General features: G+C 32.9%; 1 long non-coding RNA gene across 1 annotated transcript; it reads left to right on the top strand.

Annotated features, from left to right (window-relative positions):
• Positions 1-6,523: 6,523 nt before the first annotated feature.
• LOC126749135 (uncharacterized) lies at positions 6,524-21,122 on the top strand. The gene is made up of 4 exons (XR_007664905.1): positions 6,524-6,619; positions 20,086-20,330; positions 20,438-20,732; positions 20,792-21,122. It is a non-coding gene; the product is annotated as an uncharacterized LOC126749135 (long non-coding RNA).
• Positions 21,123-25,055: the final 3,933 nt, after the last annotated feature.

Raw genomic sequence — 25,055 nt, 5'->3', positions numbered from 1 at the left:
CTAATCTGCTCGACCAGTTAGGGAAATGTCAGTACTTCACTACGCTCGATCTCGCTTCAGGGTTTCATCAGATCGAGATAAATCCAGACGACATTCCCAAGACAGCTTTTTCTGTAGAAAATGGTTATTTTGAATTCGTCGGAATGCCATTTGGTCTGAAGAACGCTCCATCTACCTTCCAGCGAGTTATGGACAACATTCTTCTTGGTATCCAGAACGAACGCTGCTTGGTTTACATGGACGACATAATAATTTATTCGCCTACTATTCATGAGCACATCGCTAGACTTGCTGAGGTTTTTAAACGTCTTCGTAAGGCAAATTTAAAAATTCAGCCTGACAAGTGCGAATTTCTTAGGAAGGTAGTCGCTTATTTGGGACTCATCACCCACTCTTGATCTCATCACCCAGGACGGCGTTCAACCCAATCCTATTAAAATTGAGTGTATCCAGAAGTTTCCCATTCCTACCACCACCAAGGATGTCAAATCTTTCTTAGGTCTTGCGGGATATTACAGACGCTTTATTCCTAATTTCGCCAAAATCTCAAAACCTCTGACGACTCTTTTACAGAAAGACACTTCTTTTAATTTTGATTCTGAGTGTATGAATTCCTTTAACGATCTTAAAAAGTGTCTTGTATCCGATCCAATTCTTATATACCCAAACTTTGAGGAAACGTTTGTTCTGACAACCGATGGCAATGCCTTCGCTATTGGAGCTGTACTCTCACAAGGACCTGTAGGAAAGGATCTCCCAATAGCCTATGCATCAAGGACTCTCTGTAGTGCTGAGACGAGATACTCCATTATAGAAAGAGAACTCTTAGCCATCGTCTGAGCTGTGAAACATTTCCGCCCGTATCTCTACGGTCGTAAGTTTCTTCTAATAACTGATCATCGTCATTTGACTTGGCTTTTCTCAATCAAGGATCCCGGCAGTAGATTAGCTCGTTGGCGCCTAAAACTAGAGGAGTACGACTATAAAATCGAATATAAGCCTGGTAAAATAAACAAAAATGCGGACGCTCTTTCAAGGGTAAAAATTAATCATGTCAAGGATTGTATAGATCTTTAATCAAAAATTACTATCCTTGCCGCCAATGAAGACCAGCCCTCTACTAGTAAAGAAACACCTCCTTCCAATGAAGATGAACCCGATGATGATGATAAAGAAATGACCCAAGACTACAATAGATTCGTAAATTTTTACAGTACTCAGTCGATTATTGATTATTCAAAAATCGAAATTTCTAATGCACAACTTTTAGACAAATCACAGAAAAATATCGTAAGTTTCTTTTGTCAAACTAAACTCAAAGATCTTCATTATAAAATAATGCACGATTTACTCGAAGAGAATATCGAATTTAAAACTCATAAAGTGAATATCCTGTCAAGTACAAGTGTAAAAAATCGAAAATATTTTATTTTTCTTTTGCCAGCTAATAAAGATTTAATTGCTTAATACCTTTTCTATGCTCTTTACACGTGCAGTAATGAATTTGACCTTACTCAAACTTATTGTGTTGAAAATGATCTTAACCTACCGGTTCTCGAATTATTTTCGTATATCTTTGCCGATAAAGATATTAAATTAAGAAAATGTCAAGGCATCGTTTTAACACCAGATCAAATCCCTATCATATTAGATCAATACCACACAGGGAAAAATAACCTACACCGTGGCATAAACGAAACAGTCAGGCGTATAAAAGAAAGATATACCTGGACTGGTTTAACTCGCGACGTAGAAGTTTTTATAAAAAAATGTGATATTTGTAGAAAAGTAAAAATTTATAGAAAAAATCTTAGTACTCCCCTTGTAATCACTGAAACCCCTAAAAAAACTCTTTGAAAGAATACAAATAAAAATGAAATTGAAAGAATAAACATAGATCTTTTTGAATATCCGATTAGAAATTATGCATTAACTATTAGAGACGAATTAAGTAAATTCACGCAAGCCTACCCCCTACTAGATAAAAAGGCATCCTCTGTAGTTAATACACTATTATTATTTTTTCAACACTACGGTACCCCTTTGCGGATCCATTCTGACCAAGGGCGAGAATTTGACAATAGCTTTTTAACAGATCTTTTTAAACTTTATGATATCAAACTAATATTTTCTAGTGTAAGCCACCCCCAGTTAAATGACTCGCTTGAGAGATTTCACCCGACGCTGACTGAAATGATTAGAGCCCATAGCGCTGAATACCCTGATGAAAATCCTTTTAATGTTCTGCCGTATGCGGTAATCTGCTACAACACTAAAAATAATACTCATGGGTTTACACCCTACGAGCTTATTTTTGGTCACACGTCCAGTAGACCACCGGAAACCTCATACAATCAAGAACAGTTAATAACGAAATATGTCCGAGATTTAAATAATCTCGGACATATTTCGTATATAAATATGGAATATTATTACAAACTCGCTCGCTCTCGAACTAACGACAAGAAAGAAAAAGCTAAAATTTGATTTGACCTCATTGTAAATAGAAATAAATCAGAATATCAAGTAGGACAAAAAGTTTATATCAAAGAGTCGCAAATCACCACCAAAGCGCAAAACCTCTTTAATGGCCCCTTCAAAGTGTTAGAAGTTTATCAAAATTCTGCAAAATTGAAAAATTTAACAACTAATCACACTCCTAAAGTCAATTTTGATCGTTTGAAGCCATACTATGACTAGAACAGTCCTATTTTATTTCAGATTTCTCTTGCTGATCCCAGCAGCGGTCACTCAATTCCTGCTTATGCCTGTAAATAACACGGTTGGCATATTTTTCCACGAAGAAGGAAAAGTAAGAGTGTCGAATAATAAATGGACCTTGCTTGTGTACAAAGATTTAGAGCCCATAAGGCAAGCCATTAATCATAATGATAAGTTACTTTCCATCCTTTCTGACCTAACGGCTGACTCTTCTCCCCGTATTACCGCCTTTAAAAGTATTGTTCAAACTCATTTTAGTCTTCTTTCAAGAATCGCTGACTCTGTTAATCTTAAATTGTCAGAAGTTACGGCTGATACTAAAGACTATACCTATCGAATCAAACGCGGATTAATAAACGGAATAGGTAGTATCTTTAAATCAATAACCGGCAACTTAGATTCGTCTGACGGCGAATATTTTAATGAATGCATAGACAAATTATCGCACGATGAACGAGAACTTGAAACCCTGTTAAAAAACCACGTATCGGTAACGACGTCAGTTATTAAAAGTTTTAATTCAACCATACAAAAAATTCAAATAGATGAATTAACATTCAATCACGATATTGTAGAAATAAAAACATCAATGATAGACATTTCAGATACATTGAAGTTTTATGAAAGCTTAGTAAAAACTTTAGAGCTTTGCGAGTTTTTAATGGAAAGTTATGTTTATTTGGAAAGTTATTAAAATGATCTTTTAAAATCCGTAACGTTTGCTAGCCTAAAGATTTTTCATAGCTCAATCATAAACCCAAGGGATTTGATCAATTCTCTACAAGAAGTCTCGCGATCTCCTTCAAAGAGTAATTTACCGTTCCCCACCTACCTTCAATACGCTGCTCAGTATCTTGATGTAATAGAATTGCAAGCCTTTCAAACTGAAAATAAAATAGTATTTGTGCTTAACATTCAATTACTTGAACCTGAAACCTATACCCTATAACGAAACTTTCCTATCCCAATTTTGGATAATCGAACAGGTCTCTCTCATGTAATTCCAACAATAAATAAATACATTGCGCGTGATGACGATTCTCTACTGTACATTTCACCTTCAAGCCTGGATAACTGCAAACTGGTTCAAATCAATAGCTACATTTGTTCCAACCTCCTACAATACCCCATAGATAGCGATGGCGATGCAATATGTGAGGCACAGCTACTGAGGCAGAGTACCCAGTTACCGATCACTTGTCAAACTTCCATTCTCCAGATGTCAGACTATCATGTGCAAGAGTTGGACCAAAACTACTGGCTAATAACCGTCTCAGGACCCCTACCAGTAACCATCCAGTGTGGAAAAATAGAAGTTGCGTCGAAAATCATCCGAGGGAACACCCTTCTCAGACTCCAACCAGAATGCAACTCCTTTATTGGCAGTACCAGGGTTCACTTTAAGTACCCAATAGAAGTCTACAAAAATGTTACCTATAGAAGTCATCCTGTTTTGATACCGTACGACTGTTGCAAAAGCTTCCCAACCAAGTTCCATGTTCCTGAACTGAAGCCCCTTAAGCTCAGCATCCGATCTACTAAAAAAACTGGTCCCCAAGAGACGAACCAGCATCCATCCAAAAGACCCGATCTTGGAAGAAACCATCCAGTTAAGCTCAATTTAAAAGTTGTTGCATAGCATCAACTTTTTTATTTGATGGGGAGCTGTTATATTGGATCTTCCCATGCACGTGGGCGACCTTTCTCATGGGAACCGCTAAATCAGCATCCTTGAATCGGATCACACCATATTATGAAATCTACGAGATAAAGACGAGTTCTCACGTAGTCAGCAGTTAGATTTAGTATAAATAGGTTTAAGTTTTATTGTAAAAAACAGATTAATTACAGATTAATTATAGGCAGAAACTATGCCAGTTTAAATTTTGATATTAATTACAAATTTCTATAAGAATAATAACGTTTATTAAATACAAAATATATTTATAAAAAATCACTGAATCACTACTTATATGTGAATAAATTAGCATTTTATTATGTATTATTTAATTGTATTATTATACAGTTATATAATTCGGTCCGTATCAAGTATTTTTAAGTCCAGATAAAGTAATGCGTTCTAAAATCATATTAACTTATATAAAATAAACGAAAAGCATAAATTATGGGAGACTGTTTAAATTAATTGAATTATTAATAATTTCTCTGTCCTTTAAAAATATCCAAAAATGACAATTCAGGGATAGCCTCCAACAAATTCGCATCAAAAACTTTAAAGAATATTTAATTATTGCATTAATCGAAATAACCTTTGAATGTATGGGAGTTGGTGAGTGGTTGAAGGGAGAGCTATACTCTTAAAAGATTTGAGTGACTTTCTCACTCTTCAATGGTTTTGTATATTAGGTGATGGAGGAATATAACCGTAATAAACCCTACTTCTAAAATATCAGGCCCGTGCAGGCCAGCCTACATGGGATCTGGATCTTGGCACATGCAAGATCATGTATATAAATAGATGCACCAAATCCATGCTCATCGTAATCGCCTATCTACATTACGCGCCATTACCTGCGCCAGCTTGGCTTGCAAAGTTGCCACCAGTGCGAACTCATTATTGCATTTTGTTCGAGACCACGAAATAATGAGCCTAAAGGCTTCCCTTTTGAAGGCTACATAGCGAAAGCGGCCGATATACTGCGTCATGAGATTTGTCATAGATAACAATACGAATCTTAAACTCTGGAAACTTGAAGTATTGAGTTAAAATAGCGGTAAAACTACTATAATGAGACCTCTCCTGACAGACTGTAATCTAATTTCCGCTAGACCATTCCGTAATAACGCGAAACAACGAAAATTATTCGAGAACCAGAGAGATTACTCGCGATTCCTGCCTGATTTGTGCAACAGTCGTACTAAGACTCTCGTGTAAATAAATTTATTTACAGGATACATATTAACAGTAGATTGAAGTTTGATATTTTATTAGTTAAGGGTTAAAGTAAGCATTGTTTTGTTATATTTTAATTGTAATAAAATGGTCTTGATTTTTAATTCACATCAAAACGTACCCCTCATAAATGCTCTGGGTATTTGCACCATAATTATAATAAGAAAATCGCCAAATATAGAGACCTAGAAAAAAAACATTGGAAAGAAGACAGTGGAGAATGGAAAGTATTTGGATACTCTTAAATAGTTAGCCATCAACATGAAATTGGTCCCTACAGAGCTGTCTCTGTGCTTAATCCTTCTGATATCAGAATTATGCGAATATTCCTCCACTGTAAGGATTAAAAGAAAATTTCTGTATCTTTAAATGATTATATAATTCACCTTTCATCTAAAACGTCATTGAAGCTACCAAGGCGTTTAGAAAAGGAAATGAAATGTTAACAGTCGTCCAGATAATTTACTTACTGCTCGTAACATGGTTTAAAATCGAATTTAATCCCTATAAAATACTTAAAAAAATGCGAGCAGAATGTATCTTGACGACTCTAAACATTTCATTTTTATTTTTGATCATATAAATAATTACTCTGAATAATTTGCAGGTTCGAAGTAAAGCTATAATTGTAACTTAGACGTTTTTGAAAAAGTATAGGTTGTAGTAAAATGTGTATACATTTAATCAGCTAATACAAAAGCATAATTTTTTTGGTTCTACGTTGTAACAATAGCCGTAAATCGTATATTGATCAAGAATCTTAAGATTTTGTTTTTTAGTCCAGCATATTTTGCATGTTGACTTTCATCAAAACCTATTTATAGAAACCAAATAAACCCCACACGGATGAGCACGTGTCTTGTTAACGAGGAAGAAAAATAGAAGCAACGGCGACGCGATGTTTTTGTCATACAGTGGGCAAACTCATTATAAGAGTAGTTTTTAATTTTGTATACTAGTTACTTTGTTGTCTAGGATTTGAAGGTAACAGAATGACATTTTTATTGGTATCTTGAATATTAGAACTGGCTGTTTAATTAATTGGCCTATTTTTTATATGTGCGCTAATCAAGTAGTTTAACAATATTAATCGGAAGAAACGAACATCATCGGCGATTTTTTGACCTTATCTAAAATACCATTAAACATTTATTTGATCTAATACTAAATAAATATATTTTCGTCTGCCCCAAAATTAAAATGATATTAGGGAGTGCAGCATTCGATTCCTGCATTACTTTTACTTACCTACTTACTTATTATTTACTTGCAATATTAATTTTGGTTAACACATATAATAGAAATAGAATAGATAAACTTAAAACATTTAATTTTTAAGAGTAATGAATTTGCCATATTTCTGCTCTCAGAGCTGCTCTGCTATGATTAGAATAAAGGGCAAATAAAGCGTCATATATTGTTGCTAGATTGTATCTAAGGAGTTTAAGAGCATCTATTCTACTTTGCCATATAATACTAAAAAGAGGTTTAGTATCAAAGTTGGGATCTCATCTTTTTAAACTTGCGACACGTTTAGTAAGGAGAAAAGAAAACGTTCTTGCATAGTAGCAGAGAAACTTGTAGAGACACAAAACAAAGAAGAAGAATTTAGTTCGATTTGAATATGAACAGACATATTTGATGAAGACTTAATCCTGGAGATATAATCGGATATCGTATCATTAAAGTTTGTAATTAGTTTTAAAAAAAATTGATTTTGTTGCTGACATATTTTGTTATTTTTATTCCTATAACTCAAATTTTGTCTGCCCTAAAATGTTTAAATCACAAACCGGTCTATTTTTTTCCATGTTTAATAATTTTTCATTTAGCAAATCAGTTATCGCTTTAAAAGAAATTAATTGTTTTAGATCACGCCAAGGTTTTGTATTTTGTATCAAATGTGATCTTTTGATTTTTCATGTCATTCTAGAACCTGACTTAAATATAGAAAATCTAATAACTCTTAACTAAAGCATTAGAAAAAGTTTTAAATATTTTGCAATGAAACCAATATACGCAATCTTTTAATTTAAAATTTACCAGCTAAACACATGCAATTATTTTCCCATTACACTATATTTTTAATGGTGAGAAGCCTCTATTATATTTGTTTAAACTGCCATTAGTATTTTTAAAACTTACCTCTTCAGGACTTTGTTCTTTACAAAAATGTACAGCTTCGTTTGCAGCTTTGGTATTCGACAAATTTTCCTTTTGTTCCCTGCTATTTACCACTATTAATTCGGTCTTCGTCACATTTGCATCATGGGCTTGCAAACTTGATGGTGCCTCATGTGAGAAAGAATTTCGAGTTAATCACTAACCAAGTTCTGATGCTTCGAACAAATGTTGTTTTCGTAGATTTGAATTGAAGAAGTATAAACCGGCTAGTCTTTTTTTTTTTTTGAAAAATACCAACTTTGGTTTCGAGCCTTTTCCGATTTTATTTAAATTTCAATATTTAAACATTTTTAATTAAAGCAAAATGCCTGCTCCCTTCACCCCCGGAAAGATTCTTTGTAACGTTAACATACTTACGTAATGTAAACTATTTGTAAATGTTTCTCTCGAAATAGCTCAGCATTTACAGTCATGGACAAAAGTACAGAAAGATTTTCTTTTCGCCTATATCTTTAATAATGGTTTCTTAATAATAGATTGTATGTCAAAGTATAAACCAACACTACTGAATAAATGAACTTTTATTCGAGAAATAAAAATGCAATTAAAACACCGGAACCTTATGGGACATGAAAAAAACCCTGCGGACAAATATATAGAAAGACTACAAAAATGTTTAAGTTTACACAAATTAACAGTGCAATTTTTAATGCATTTTTTGACATACGGGATAGTTTTTCTAGGGCAACCTGATTTTGGCTGATTATTAATATTACCAAATAACCGAAACTTTGAAACAATGCCTTCACCAAAATTTTTTGCTATAATGCACTGTCTTTATACCTTGTCTTCTTAAATCAACAACTCTAATGGCAACTTTTTTGGCAAATACTTATTTTTCCATATTTTTAGCACAGTGTTGGATACAATAGTAGCAGAAAAATACTGTACCAATTATTCTAAATCTTAAATATGCACATCAGATATTATCTTTCCATGCATATGTGCATATGTTAACAACAAAGGCAGATAAGAAAGGAATGTCTATAGACTACAATAAAAGCATGTTATAGAACTTGAATAAGTATATTAAATAGACGTAGTATATTTTTGTTAAATACAAGGTGTGCTAAAAAAGTGCACTTATTTTTAGCAACAGAGTTTACATATTTTTTTGTAGACACCACACCACAAAAATCACAAAACTCAGATATTCTATAAGATATAGCTACTAGAGGATTAGCAATAAATGATGAGTAGTTTATTGCTAATCCTCCGAAACCCATGTGAATCGGTTATTAAAATCGCGGGACAGTTCTTTTGGTCTCGAGTGTTATACAAGTATTAGATTTTAATCTTAAATTTTATTCCAGTAATGTATACATGCACTTAATGACAAATAAACTATTTTCAATTTGAAATTAACCTTAATAATAAACTTTGTAATCCCTAAATAAGCCAAGCACTATAGCTAATACTATTAAATAAATCGTAAATAGAATTTTTTTACCCAATTAAATTTATGAAACTTAACCTAAGACCACAATAAGAGCAAGTCACCAGGTTTTAAAAATAAGTGACGTCATACATTTTCGTAACAATAGAACTACATCTCTCAGAGGCTAATGCACATATTTTTTATTCCATGCACGTGTCTAAAATATCGACTTTCTAATATTTAAAAGATTCTATTTTAGAACATATTAAACATTGTAATCATTTTTTGTTAGCAAGTATTTCGAGGACAGTGGATATATACCATGACAAAATCTCAGCGGGATACCTGTAAGTTTATGGAACTAGATTGAACCATATATAATTATAGAGGGTTTAATCATATTTGTATGTAAAAAAAAATTTTTTTATGTTATTATTTATGTAAATGTACAAAGTAATTTTCAGCTGAAATTTTAATACATTAAGTCAACTTATAGTTTAAACGTGTGCAGCTTATATCGTCCCAGCTGTAGAGTGAAACGAAGTAGTTGATACTTCGACTTGGGTATCTACTGAGAAATGGGTAGAAGGAATCCAGAAAATGGAGAAAGTCAACAGAAGGCAGAAAAACCAAATATTAGTTAACCTATGCTATGAGATTTAATGAAAATATCACTATCACTATCAATTGATATCAATTGATTGAGTAATAATATAATGAAAATATATTATTAATAAAAACAGCAGGCTATTGAATATTGTAACAAATATGAACATAAAAATATCTAAAACCACATTTTTGTACTAAAATTGGCGTCTGTCCATCTTTCCTTACCATACAAATTCACAACTTTTTAAAAACAAAGGCACCTGATTTTAATTCTTCATTAAGTTGGAACTTCAGGAAGGCTAGTTTAATGCGATCTACCAGTAATTACAAATATTATTTGACCAAATTTTATGCAGGATATATAGGTAGCACATGAATAAAATTTAAAAAGACTTCCATCCAATGTGAAGTATTTTTGGGGCTATGCAAACAGTAAAAGAAATGTGATTGGATACACCATGTTTTAAAAATGTATACTAAGATTTTAACGTTTAAAAAAACTGTGCAAGATGCTGATGATGTCAAACGCCTTTGATATAATAGGAGAGTTGGGGTTGGCGAAATTCTATCTTTTATCTTTTTGCCTTGTGCAAAAAATATCAATAAGATATTCATTTAGATCCATATAGATCACATATGGATTTTGCCATGACTCGAATAAGTGTCATATGGCTTTTTGAAACATAATCCGCAAAACTTACATATTATTTTTCTCCCCATTAAACTTTAGGTCTTTTACTAATCATATCGACTCTGGTTGATATGATTAGTGGTTGATATGATTATGTATACTATTCACTATGTATACAGTCCCCCACTGATACCGTATCGGGCACCGCCAAATGTTGAAGGCAGTTAGATCGTTTCCACATTTTAATGGAAAATTTAAACTGTCACTAATGAGAGCCACATCATTCATTCTTATTTCGCTGACAGTTAAGAGGAGGTTGAGGATTAAGTCACTTTTTTCTTTCTTATCAAATATTTAATATTCCATTAAATTTTACTTCCAAAAATTCTTATACAACTTTTGAATAACTTGTCAGCGCGATAGGTAATTTATAATAGGTATATTTAAGTTTAGCTTTAAAATTATAATTGAAACCAATGTAAAATCGTTTATGCTCATAATGTCATGATAGGTCCTGAGTAAAAAGTTTTACGAATTGTAAAAAATCGAAAGTTGATAAGAGAATATCGTGTAGTATTTAACCCAATATTTTTTTTTATATTTACAATATTGTAACAGAATCCAAATAAACTTAAAAATAAACTCTTCAATTTTTTGTTAAACTTTTCAATTTTTGGAAAACAATGGCTCTAATTCCAACATTGCTGCCATGTGCATTCAAAGATGAAAATCTGCTCTTCTTAACTCTTCAAAAGCTTTTTCTCAGTCTGCTAATTAATTAAATACTATTTTGTTGTCCGTGAGCTTTTGAAGAGTCTTTGCAAGGTGAGCGAAATTTCTTACATATCAATTCTAATATGTACAAAGGCCCAGCTAATATGTATAGCTAGTATTTATCACTGGATCATAGACAATTTTTGACTGCTTCTGGAAGCTTAAAAAATATATTAACAAAACCTCCCCAACCTTATTTACTGTTTTTAAAATGCTGTTATTAGAAAAATTACATCATCTAGATAACATAGGTAAGTCTTTTAGGTTATTCCACGTAACACATTTTCCAGGGGCATTTTAAAGGAGGCTGGAGCTTCGCAGGGTTCAAAGGGCATGACTGTAAACTGTAATGCCAAAAAATCAAACTAACTGTAAAAATCCTTTGGAAAAATTATTCAGTCGCCGATTCAGTCGGGCTCTAAGGTGGTTTATTACTCATTGTGTCTTCATTCCTTTGAGCCTTGAAGGAACTTCATCTTGGTCATGTGTTGAAATTTTTCGAGGTGCTTATTTAATCGAAGACCTTCACTGTTAATGCACATCAGGCTGCACTAAATTAATACTTAAAATATTATTATATAAGAAAAATAAAACATGATTTATTTTAGTAAAACGTCGCAATTTAATAAACAAGACAGGTGAAGGTTTGGTCGAATGGCGAATTCTATCAATATTCTTCATAACTGAGGCAATTTTCTCTCCTTATTGTAGGATCTTATTATTATCCTATCAAGTTTTTTATTCGAACGGAAATAGTAGATTGCTTCTTGTTTGATATTGCCTTTGCTAGAAAGAGTTCTCGACCATACCCTTTACAGCTTTTTATAAGCTTGATTAAAACAGTTCTCTATCTTTTCCTCTGACTTGTGATAATATCTTTAAATAATTAAACTGTAATAATTTGATTAACATCACCTAGATCCATGAGAACCTTTTTGAGATCTATATTCGTTTATAATATATCTATTTTAAGCTGTTGGACCTTCGTAATATTCAATAATAATAGTCGCCACCCGTGCTTGCTGCTGGAATGCTGTTAAGCCAATGGTGTGTTCGGATGCATGTTGTCTAATGATCAATATCTTTTTTTTATTCTTTGAATGTCGGATGAAATTTGGGGACGGTTAAATTCAGCAGTGAGCTACGGTATTCGGCTTTATGACAGATTTTTAGCTTTTAAAGTTTAGCTAGCTATAGAACCAACTAAGCCTCCAAGTCTTTTAAATGTGTTCTTTATACCAACGTCTAATTTTATCCTGTATCCGCGAACATCTTACATTGTCGTTCGCATATTTTCTTCGGTGCTACCAAGCTCTCACCACAAATTAAGAGACACCGGTCATCTGTGTTTGTTGCTGCTCCGCTGCTGGATCACCAAATTGTATTGTGTCTCTGCTGCTGGGAACAGCAAGGGCAATTTGTGGACTGTATTTTCATAGGTGAATTAAAACAAACAAGTCCATTGTGAACCACTTCTTTATTTAAGAAATGCACTTAATAGGTTTGTTCTTACAGCAGTAAGAAACAAGTTTTCGACAAATAAACATGCGCCATAGAGTAAAATGCGTTCACACAGGAACTTCAGATCGGTTTCAAATCAAAAGTTTGATGTTCTTACACAAATTTTTGCTCGTCATCTGATTTTTTTCAAGCAAAGTGTTAGAGAATTCGTGTAGTCAGTCAACGCCCATATTCGGAATATGAACATAACCTTTAAATTGTTGTTTGTATTTTGTCGTTTTGTATACTCCTTGATATTCGTTTTGAAAATTATATTTTAAATTGTTGGATTAGTCTAAAAATAAACATTAAGGAAATAAGGGATTTTGAATCGTCGGAAGAATCTGATCAGAATTTTGTTGATTCCGAGTTATGTTGATTCCGACACAGACTTTTAAAGAAGATTTAATTGAAGAACGGATAAAGCCCAAAAATTTAAACTATTTTGATGAAACTGTGTCCCAATTTAATAGAAAAGAATTTCTCGACTATTTTAGAGTAAGTCTTGAAGTAGCAAATAATCACACAATCTTAAACTCTATTAATAATATACAGCTATTTCAAGGTTGTAGTATATTTTTTTTTGTTTATGTTTGATTTACTTTCCCATTTCCCACTAGCATAAAAAAGTGAGGTTATTTTTCTTCTCCAGTCAACCCGTATTTGATGTTCGCACAGACGGTTTCAAATCGATCAGAAGTTGTAATATTTTACGCATGCTCATCAAGAATGGTTTGGAAACAGTTTCAAACTTGTAAGAAATTTGCAGTGAGAACAAACCTAATATGTAAAGAAGGTGGAGGGCTTGTTTGACGGCGTTAGCAGGTGACAACAAGGTGCGACGTTCACCTTGACTCTTCGCCTTAAGCTTCTGACTTCGACTTACTCAAAACGTATCGTATTCGTTTTGGTATCCACGCAGTGCCATAGAACGAACTATCCTACCTCGAAATATGGGAGGAAGAGGAATGGCCGACATAGGGAAGTAACTGACTCAGCAAATTACAAACTTGCTATCCTTTTTATTTATTTATTCATTTATTTATAAACGAGCTTGGTGAGGCCTTAAAAAATATGCAGTCAAGAACGAGAAAAAGAGAAATGCTGAAATGTTTCACAACCGTACCTCCAGTAAAGCTTTCAAATTTTTATATGAATATATTATATACAGGATGTTACAAAATTCAGTGCAAATATTTTAAAAGCATATTGTTGGAGTCAAAATAAGACTTTTTTTTTCTATAAACATATATCTAAAATGCACCCCCTCAGAGCTGACGCAAATTGCTTGAAGAAAATCGATTATTTGAAACACTGACTACATTTATACGTTCTTTTTTTCTATATTTCTTTTATAAGATCTTTTGAAAATGTGCATGTATATTTTTTTAATGCTCTTAACATTTTCCATTAGAAAAATGGTGTAAACCCAGATTTAGCAGAGCGTACCCTTGTGATGGCCCATATTGTAGGTTTCCGATCAGAACTTTGAAAATCTAGAACACCATCTTGTTAGCAATGAGAAAATCTAAAATTATCGTTTATTGCATTTTTTCGATACAATTCATTTTATTTGACAAAAACTAAACCAGTCATGGCTCACTTCATTTTTTCTAATTTGATAGTTTAATCGGATTTAATAACGCTTTTCTTTCGCTTACCAGCGATTTTCTCAGAAAAGGTTAATTATATAGAAAAAAATTGAATAGGTATTGTTAGATTTTGAATTTTCTTATTGGAAACATAAGATCGGGGCCATCAGAAAGGTAAGCTCCTTGAATTCTCCCCCAAAATTGGATTTACATTTTTGGGACGAAAAATTAAAAGGGCACCCAAAAAATGGGCACAATTTTTCACGAGATTTGATGCATAACTGTAGTCACGGTTCCAAATAATCGATTTTCGTCAATCAATTTGCGCGGTCTGTATCTCTGAGGAGAAGCATTTCTAGACATATGTTTATAAAAAAATAAAGTCTTTTGACTCTAATAATACGCTCTGTAAATATGAGCACCAAATTTAGTTAAACACCCTTTATAGAGATATAATTTTTTTGTCCTCTCATTTTCTTTGATTTTCTGATTGCCCTGCCCTGATGAAGCCAATAAGCAGAAACACGTGTCGATAGTTATCACCTTTATTTCTCCTGTTTTCCGACAAACCATCTCTTTATAATTTTAATAAAATTTGGTAATTTTAATTACTTTATTTAAAAAAAAAATTGAAATTTTGTAGACAAAGAATGATAAAAAATAATTAAAAAAACATACAAAAAACCCAATACAGATTACACATAAAATATAAATGCAAATACACATAAATCTGTATGTATAAAAGTGAATATCTGTCAGGAGTATCAGCATCACGTCTGCGCTACGGAATAATACGAAAATGAGCAAAGTTATGTGTTTTTGCCTGAGAAAGGTTATAGGCATGGTTTAGTTGGGAATTCGTCGTCGCAGATTTTGCAATAGCATTATACACGATTATTGAACAGTACTCATATGATCATTCTAGCACAGCGCCCTTTGCTTTACGGCGTTATTCGTTGCTACTTACACGTTTTGGGCCTAGATGTAGACTAGTATACTATAAATCATTGTAAAATAAAAATTAATAAAATATAATTATAGTACATAGTCGTAATACAAATAGAAAAAAGTTGAATTTGAAATTTGAAATTGAACATTTGAAAAAAGAATATTTATGTTATACTTTTTAAATTTATTAAATAAAAAAGTGGTTGAGTGCAAATAATGCTCTCTGCAACAAGTGTGATTTCAAGGCCTTGCGAAACGCGTGAAAAGATGATATGGACTTAATTTCGAATAATTGTGAATTTTTTTGCATTGTAAATTATAGAGTTTTAAACTAAATCTGATTGGAGATCAGCTTCCTGTTCTTAAGTGGGTAGTTGTGAGATGTTTTTTGTTTCTGGAATTGCTGATACAAGCTTTCGAATTAGGCAAAGAGACTCAAATATAAATAAGAAAGTGCAAAACATACAAAGCTTAATTTTTTGGATCAGGCATCGATATGTAAGTCCCATTTAAAAGACTTGTCTACAATAAGCCCCAAAAACTTAACAGATTTAACGGCGGCTAAACTGGTTTTATGGAGTACAAAAGATTCCAACGTATTTTTATACAGGTTGTCCATTTATAAACTGAGACATTTTAACTGCTTATAAGTCGAGAACGAAAAATGACAACAATGTGCGGTTTTCACAGAACTTCATCAATATTTTTAAAGTTTTTTTGGCAGTGTTGCCAAGTTTCAAAATTTACCTGAAATAGGAGGAAAAAAATTGATGATTTTCAAAGGCCGATTTCTCAAAAATTTTAAACACCCTGTACTTTTTAATTTCACAAAGTCTGTTGAATCCCCTTTCCGAAAATGTATAAATTGTCTTAAATTCATTATTTTTTTACAGAGCCAATTTTAATAAATGACACCTTTTTGACAATTTTCCTACAATAAATACCTATTAAATAACATTCTCGGTATCAAGTGACAACAATAACTGTAGCTTGTCAAGGAGGCTGTGAGTTGCACAATTTGTTTTGTGGCCTTCAACTACTGTCAAATCTTTTTAACGTCATTCGTTGGGCAGTCCCAATAATTTGATTTCTATATGTATTTTTGCATTTTTTAAAGATTTTGAAAGGTTTAAATATGTTTACCACCCGGGAAAAGGCACGTTCCGTGTTGTTATTTAGTGAATACAAATCAGTTACGCAGACGAGAAGAAGATTTAGGCTATTAATTATAGCGTTGCTGTAATTGGGAAGGCATTTTCTTAGGTTTCATTCCTTAGATATTACTTTAGTACCCGAAGGTCTCTTTTTGTTTAAAGTTTTATCTCGCTGTATTTTTTTATACAAGTATTTTATAGTATCTTGTGTCACATTTTGTTGCATGAGCCGTTAGCGAATGAGATAATCAAATCGAAATTATATCGAGAATTGTCATGAATAGGGTAAGAGTTGCTTGGAGATGGGGTGGATTGGGTTGGATTCACAATCCTCTGCGCCTGGAAATGCTGAAATGCGAAGGCAGTATCAACACAGCAATTTTCGTGGGACCAAATATGGATTCGATTACTAAAAATAAAAATTCTGGGAGAGACAATCTTTCATTTACCGAAAAGGAAAAGGGGGAATATAAAGCCGAAATACTAAGACAGTTTTCAAGGAGGCAGAGCCTGACTAAATCACCACCAGTAATCTGGGAAAAAACGGTATGGAATCTTTACTGAGTTCTCCGCCACACCATAATAAAAAACTGAAAAGAAATTAATAAATTTTAAACATCGGTGGAGTACTAACCCCAGAGAATACAAAGCATGCGTTCCTTGTGTTTTCACCTAAGAAGCAACAACCATATACACGAGTAAAGGCAAAAACAATATACGAGGGAATAAATATCGTTAATGTTCTCTCGTCAAAAAAATGATGAAATAGATGAGTGTTTCTGAAATATCCAAATCAAAAAAAGTAAGAAACAATCCCTCATACTATACAGACAAAAGACGATAGTCCAAAACTAGAAAAGCTGACTGAAAAATCTATTGCAGCGCTTACCTTACCATATCTTTGCAAAAACCTTTGCAAAAGAGAACAGAAACGTCTATGTTAGATTAGAATGATGACTATGAAAGATTAGCACTGGAACTAGCGTCCACGATAGCATCAGTTAAAGCAGAACAGCAAAGTAATAGATTGAAAATGCAAGAAATGGAGGCAGAATATCAAGACAGGTTACCAATTAATAAATTAAGACAAAATGGCTAATGCACCAAGTGCAAACAGACAGAAAAGTACAGATTAAATGACAAGATAGATAACTTTAAAGATCTCGAAACCCTAGTAAAAAGAGACGGGGATAGATTTGCAATAAACCTATTGCAGCAAAAATTGAGATAACTGATATACTCAGTAGCTAGTAGAAAAATCTTGTCTTTTTCGCTGATGACAAACAGAAGAGCCGTCTAAAAACTTACAAGAGATTCCTAAGTCGGTTTCCCGACATATTGGAGGGTAGCAACACTAAAGCCGGGAGCTTTAACAAGATCGAATAGTACACAACATATTTGGACTAGAAGGGGCAAAAAAAAAACTGCAACTGAGGCGTTCATAGTCCAGGCAATGCAAGATAGCCGACATGGTGGAGGCCATTTTCAACATCCTGATGCAAATACAAAATGCGGTAGAGGATGAGGTCAAAGAACTGTCAATAATTGTATCCCCGGGAGAGAAGATGCTAGAAGCAGAAAACTGGAAATACATCTGTTCTTAAATAAAGACTCGCATTCATTGTGGAGAGCAATAATAAAAGTTGCAATGATAAATGCTGACACCCTTAAATAAATAAAGGAAGACATAAAAGACACGCACACTGTAACTAAATCAAGATGGCAAGAAGCACAATGAATGGCAATAACACCTCTTAATAACAGTATTGAGTGCAGAAGCTGGTAATGCTTTAAATAAAAGGATACAAAATATTGTAAAATAGGATCATAAAGTAACAGATGCAAAGGAAAATGCTTTGTTGAAGTGGTTGATTTCACTAGAACTTAATGTAATTAACGATGGAAATAAACCCACACTTGAAAGGTGGAATGACATAACGGCGGTATGTGAGCAAATAATGACAGGAGATCCAGGATGAGAGGTGCTGGATTCACATCATAGAAAATAAATTGAAGCCAAAAGCAATATATAAATATGGATTTACAGATCTGCTAGCTATAACAAAAGAGTTTTGATCGAGAATTGAACAATAACGTCAGCCGTTAGTTCCAGTCCCTGGGTATAGTTATTCAGGTGTCACTCAAAAGAAGCACTCCCACAATTAGAAGTAATGAAGACTTTGAGATACCATATTGGTGGACAGAAGAAATGAAGTATGAAATATTGGAAGCAAAACGAAAAAGGAGAAAATACCAAAGGACAAGAACATGAAGGAGAACTATCTAAGACAGTATACAAAGAATTAAAAAAAACAACTAAAACTGACCATTAATAAATTTTAAAAAAGGGCATGGGAGGAATTTGGTACAGAGCTAAAAAACGATGTTTTTGGTAAGCCATCCAAAATTGTCCAAATACAACTAAAAAAGATAAATGACAACACAAGAGAAACCTTTCTTCTTCGAAAAACTGTTTATACAAGCAGAAAATGAAAAAGTTAAACTATGATAATACCTGTAATATTTTTACATCCAAATTGATCCTTCTGGAAATGCCAAAAAAACTGCAACAGATGCTGCAACACATAGACCAATTTATCTAATAAATAGTATCGCCAAAGTATACGAGAATCTGATTAAAACAAAAATTCTTAGTGAGGTCGAAGAAAAGAGAGCTTTGGCAGCAGAAAATATGGGTTTACTATGGGAGGAAGGACAATATAAATTCTCTCAACGAAATAGGCGACACTGGCTTTGTAAAAGTATAGACATAGTTTAAGAAAAAGGAATAAGGGCATACCTTATAAACACAATATTATCGTATGTCAGGGGCAGGAGAATCATAGTCATAGAAGATAATAATGGAAAAAGACTTGGAAAAACAAATAAATGATAGGGTGTCTCAAGGCTCATTAAAATAAATGTTCAATAGATTTTGCTCTATCATCTCTGAAAGTTTTCAAAAATGCCATTTTTGACTGCTGCTTTTTCGAGAATCGTAAGACGAATTAAAATTCTAATAATATTTTTAAAAAGGTAATTAAATGACCTTCAAAATAAGGTATCACTCGACCCCCCATTCCATTTAAAATTTTGGGGGTGCTTGTCACCCCCAATAGGAGTTTGCCCCCAGAGGGGCGAAACTAACAAAAAAATGATTCCCCCTTGAATCAAAAATCGACGGGTCCGAGGATTTTTTCGTGAATGTTTTGAGTTCCCCCAAATAGGCTCTGTTTTCGTTTTCAAATGGCCACCCTGTATGTTATGTTACGTTATTTTATTTTCATAAAATAAGGGTTTAAAATTATTTTACTAAGGTATATAAAATTTTCATATGCAGTTTACACCCTGTATACCTACTTACATATGATTCATAATGCATACCAAACAATCAGTATTTGTCTTAGAGTTTAGAGTTTCTGTCCAGGTTTCTGTAGCATATTTAAAAATATACATAATATGGATGGATAATAAATTTTTAAATAATGTTATTCATTGAATAAACATTTAAAGTTTAAAAAAAGTACCATAACCACCAAAAAAAAACTAAAACCCTAAATTTCAATAAAACACACAATTAGTTTTTTTAAACACGAAACTAATTTTTTTTTCTTTCCTCGTTTAGTCACTCTATATAATTTAATAAAGCATTAAAATTAATACTTCATTATATTTTGTAGAAAACCAAATTACAATCGATAATTGTAAAGATTTAACAGATTCCATGAAAAAAGAACTCATCCCTATAATTGGTACAAGAATTGAATTTTTAAAACATTTTGAAGAGTTCAAAAGAAAAATGAAAACAGACAATGACACACCATTATTACACATTCCAAGTGATAATACAAGTCTCGATGCTACTCAAAGTACTAATGAATGTAATGATGTTTTGCCTCTCTCCAGTATCTCCAACATTGATGATGTAAGTTAAAAAAGCACTTAAAAAAATAATTATTATAGGTACATAATAATTATTTTTAATAATAGACCTATAGGCTATATGTATTTTTTCCTTTAAAAATATTTTAGTTTAATGACATCCAATTTAATCAAGACACATCAACTGATAATGAGTCTTCAAGCAGTGTTATTATTGTCCCGGCAACAAATAGGACAATATCCTTCTGTGGAATAGAAGATCTGCACACACAGAATTTGGAGAAAAGTTCCCAGAGTTTGACCTAAAAACCCTTTTAAGTTTATCACCTTATGGTAGCCAAATATTAAAATATTACACACAATTTGGCAGACTGAACGAGTTCTTAAGAAACAAGTTGGTCGATGTTTATATGATTACTCACCTCTACTCATATATACTGCAACAGTGAGTTACAAAATATAATGAATATTTTACTTTTGCAGCATATTTTTAAATTGTTTCAGCCGACTAACACATACTCAATACAACATAATATGTGCAAAAATTATGACACTTTTTCCCAATGAAGTAAGTGCAACTTATTATAAATCTGGAGCAAAAAATGGACAGGCAATACAGGCCAAAGGAAAACTTGTTTATAAAGCACATAACATGATTAGTAATTGTCCAGACAAATCCTATGTAAGAAAACGAAAGTCTGCCCAGGCGGAACTTGAAAAAAACGAGCTAGAATTGATACGGAAGGTACCCAACCCAACCCAATAGCTTATATTCGTCAACAAATTTTGTATAATATGTTCTTTTTTAATATTATATGTTAAGTAATCTCTTGGTTGTAAGCAATTAAGTATAATATGCTTAGATTAATAACCAAAACATAAGAAAGAAATATGTTTTTTTTTTGTAGAAGTTCACATACCAAATTGGAAAATATTTGTTAATTTTTTTAAATTTTTGTTTCTTTATTAAAGCTCTTTTAAATTTTTTATAGTTTTTTATTGTATTTCGTACTAAGGGTAAGTATGTATTATTATAATTATGCATGCATATATTATATAATTGTATCTGTTATGTACATACCTACCTACTTATTTATTTGTGAAAATATACATCTACCTACATACCTGTATATTTATTATATCTCTATGGTTACCTAAAATTTTTTTGCATAATATAGTGTAGGTATTATAGTTAATATATTTTATAACATTTTCGAGCTTATCTACATATCGCATAGGCTAACTTTAAATAAATAATGTTATGAATATAAGTCCGAAAATGCTTTATATTCAAGATAAAGGGTGTATAAAATGTTAAAAGAAGTTTTAACCCTTTGTTACTTGGCACACCCGATATCTTGAATCAAAGCATTTTCGGATTTATATTCATAACATTTTTTTATTTAAAGTTAGCTAAGGAATCCGCTCTTAATTTCAAATAAACTACAATCATTCATTTAAACGTACTCAAGTATCAAATCAAAAAGAACCGTTATTTCAATTAAAAAAATATATATTTGAAACAAATATAGACGTATATTAATTTAAAAATTACTTTAAATTTATTTAAGTATAGAATAGTTTCATTGAAATGAAGGATATCAATAAATCAACAATATACTTCCTTTAACGTAAATATACTTTCATTATCTGTAACACGAAATACTTTCAATCCAAAAAGTAGTTAAAATTGTTTCAAGAAAACCTATGTTAATTTTATTTTACCTTATATTTGCCACCAAAGAACCTTATAATTAAAATCCAATGCCAACTATTGTTAATGGCTTCATTGAAAATCAATGAGTGCTTATAGTTGAGACTATGATAGTGTATATTCAGTAATCAATACCATGCTGCTGTTTAAACCAAACACTGATATACTCGAGGAATACGGCATATAGCGTGTCATTGGCCTAATAATATTACTTTTGAAAAAACGATAGTGTTTTATGTGTGTATGCAGTGCGTATTGCACAGTCTATACAGATACCATTATGGTGCTAGCAGGCCTATCTCCGAAATACCAAACAAAGAAATATTCTTTCTAAAAAAGGAACCGCAAACAAACAGACAAAAAATACAAAGAAAAGTAACAGTACAATGCTGGAAAAAAGAATAGGACTACTCAGGAAAGGGGCGGTGGACAAACGACACCTAACATACGATGTTTGTATGCAATAAATGTCCTGAAAAAAGAACGACCCTCTACAATCTGGTAGGATAACTTAATCCTGATGCTATGGTGGAGAAAATGCTACACTCAAAAGAAAACTGGGAAAAATTGGAAAATTACCTGAAAGAGACTATGTCAGAAAAATCGGAATATGAATTGGCAGAAGTAAATAATAATATTAGGATAAGAAATTAGAACCGAAATGAGAGACATGGCCTGCAGCCCGCAGCAGCGGGGCATAATGAAGAGAAGATTTTAGTGGGTCATGCCATAATTGGCCCTCTATCCTCACAGCCCAGGTGCCAAACACCAATGTCTGTGAGGTCTACGCATATATTTCTTAAACCTAATATAAAAAAAAAAGTTGAGCTGGGCTGGGTTGGGTTTACTGCCCAAACTGAAGTTCCATTCTCGGGCCCATATTCTGGAATGTTCTCTATATGAAGACGTAAAGATGATAGAATTGCCCGCTGGAATCAAAATCATATGTTACGCCGATGAATACGCCGTAGCCATTAAGGTATGTTCAATTAAGAAAACCATACAAAAAGGCAACTTTACTCTATACTCCATCATGCATGGACGAAATGTAATAAAAGAGTGAGCACGAATATGCCAAAAGAAAACACAAATGAAAACAGCGGAGGTAGAAATTACTGAACTAGAAAAAAAAATGACAGAAGAATAGAAAAGGCAAAGAACGTTAGATTTATGCCTATAAAAATGAAATGGAGATCAGGAAACCGTAATTTGGACAAGGAAACTCATAAGGAACATTAGAAAATGGCCGAAGCTGATACAGCCGGGCATATGCTATTTAACTGCGAACGTTTTCAGACATCCCAAACAAAAGCTGAACTAGAAGTCGGAGAACATTTGCACGAAAAAAACGTTATTGATACCATGCTAATAAATAGGTAGAACTGGCAAGCAATAATCAAAATGATAAATCAGATGGTGAAAACGAAAGATACTGAGAAGAGAACCGAGTTGCAAAGAGTTGCAAAGAGTGCCGTATTTCCTGAGGTAAATTTAGCGATGAATAGTTCCGGGGTTATACGAGGAGAACAATTAGAGAAGAAATGGTCTTTAGTCGGTCGAAGCAGAACCTTGATTGGTACTTTATCTTTACTTTATATTGGTTTACTCTGGAGGTGCGCTTGCAGATTTTCAAACTTTAAAAACCATTAAAAAAAGGTTGGGTTGGGGTGGATAGGAATAGATTATCAAAAAAATACAGACCAATCTTGCTATTAGATATCCTTTGAAAAGTATTGGAACAAGTCATAACGTCGAGAATTTTTAAGGAACTTAAGAGTACTGGTGGGCTGATAACCAATTCGGATTCAGAAAGCAGAGGTCAACACTAGACGTAATACCAAAAACTACGAATATCGCGTCCGACAGAGGCGAGTCCAACAGAGGGGAAGTTGTGTCACTAATATGCATTGACGTAAGAAATGCATTTAACAAAAAACTTAAATGGCAAATTGGAGACTTATTATAGAAGAATCGATAGGCAAAGGAACTTAAAGTTATCTAATTAAAGTAATCGTGTCCTACATCATAAATAGAATGGTAAAAGTAAATAGAGGAACAACGCTTGGTGTGAAACACCACACACAAGGCTCAGTTCTAAGACCAACCATGCGGAACAACCCATACGATGGCGTAATATAAGTGGAAAAATCACCCGAAACAGAGATAATTTGTTATGCTGGATCTGGTTGCAGTCATAAGAGCGCCTACAATAGAAGAAACAATTAAAAAAGAAAATATAACGCTATATGCAATTAATTCCTGGATTTATGTGCATGGACTGGAAATCACCTTAAATAAAACAACCTCATTGGTGTTTGGATGGTCACAAAAACAAAAGAAAATTTAAATTCAAAATTGGACAAAGTGTCATACCTGCAAAAACTTTAAAATATCTTGGGGTCACAACATCTTCTATCGTGCGTTCGGAGCAATACTGTCTAACATAGGCTCTTTCTGTTCTAAAAGAAGATTTCTTGTGATGTTCTTCTAATAATTGTCCAATCAAATATCCTGTATGTAGCTCCAATTTGGCACTACGCAATAGACGTTGCTAGAAATGTAGGTAGACTAACCTCTTATCAGCGGCGGATTGCCTTAAGATGTATAAACGCATATTATACAGTCTCGGCTGAATCAGCAGGCCTTCTATTACGCCTCATACCTATCGTAGAAAGTATCATAACTTTTTTTCCTCATATGCCGAGAAGAAAAGCCAGAAGAATAGAGCTAGGGGATGAAGAAGTGGCGGAAATAGAGAAGGAACAAAAAAAAAACCTCAAAAGAATCTTGGCAGGAAAAATCGGAAACAACACTGAAAACATGAACAAAAAATCTTGTTCATATACATAAAATTTAAAAAAGTGAATTAAAGGTGCTTATGGCGAGGTAACTTATTCAATTACGCAATTCTTGTCCTATCACGGTTGTATTGCAGCTTATTTATTCAAATTCAAAAGAAGAACAGATCCATGTGCTGTGCAACTGCTGCAACATATGCTCTTCTACTGCGAACGATTTGACTACTGCGAACGATTAGATTAGATTGGACATACG

This window comes from Anthonomus grandis, chromosome 22 (genome assembly GCF_022605725.1).
Source record: "Anthonomus grandis grandis chromosome 22, icAntGran1.3, whole genome shotgun sequence".
NCBI lineage: Eukaryota > Metazoa > Arthropoda > Insecta > Coleoptera > Curculionidae > Anthonomus > Anthonomus grandis.
Note: the sequence above shows the minus strand (reverse complement) of the source record. Positions and strands in the feature narration are given on the sequence as shown.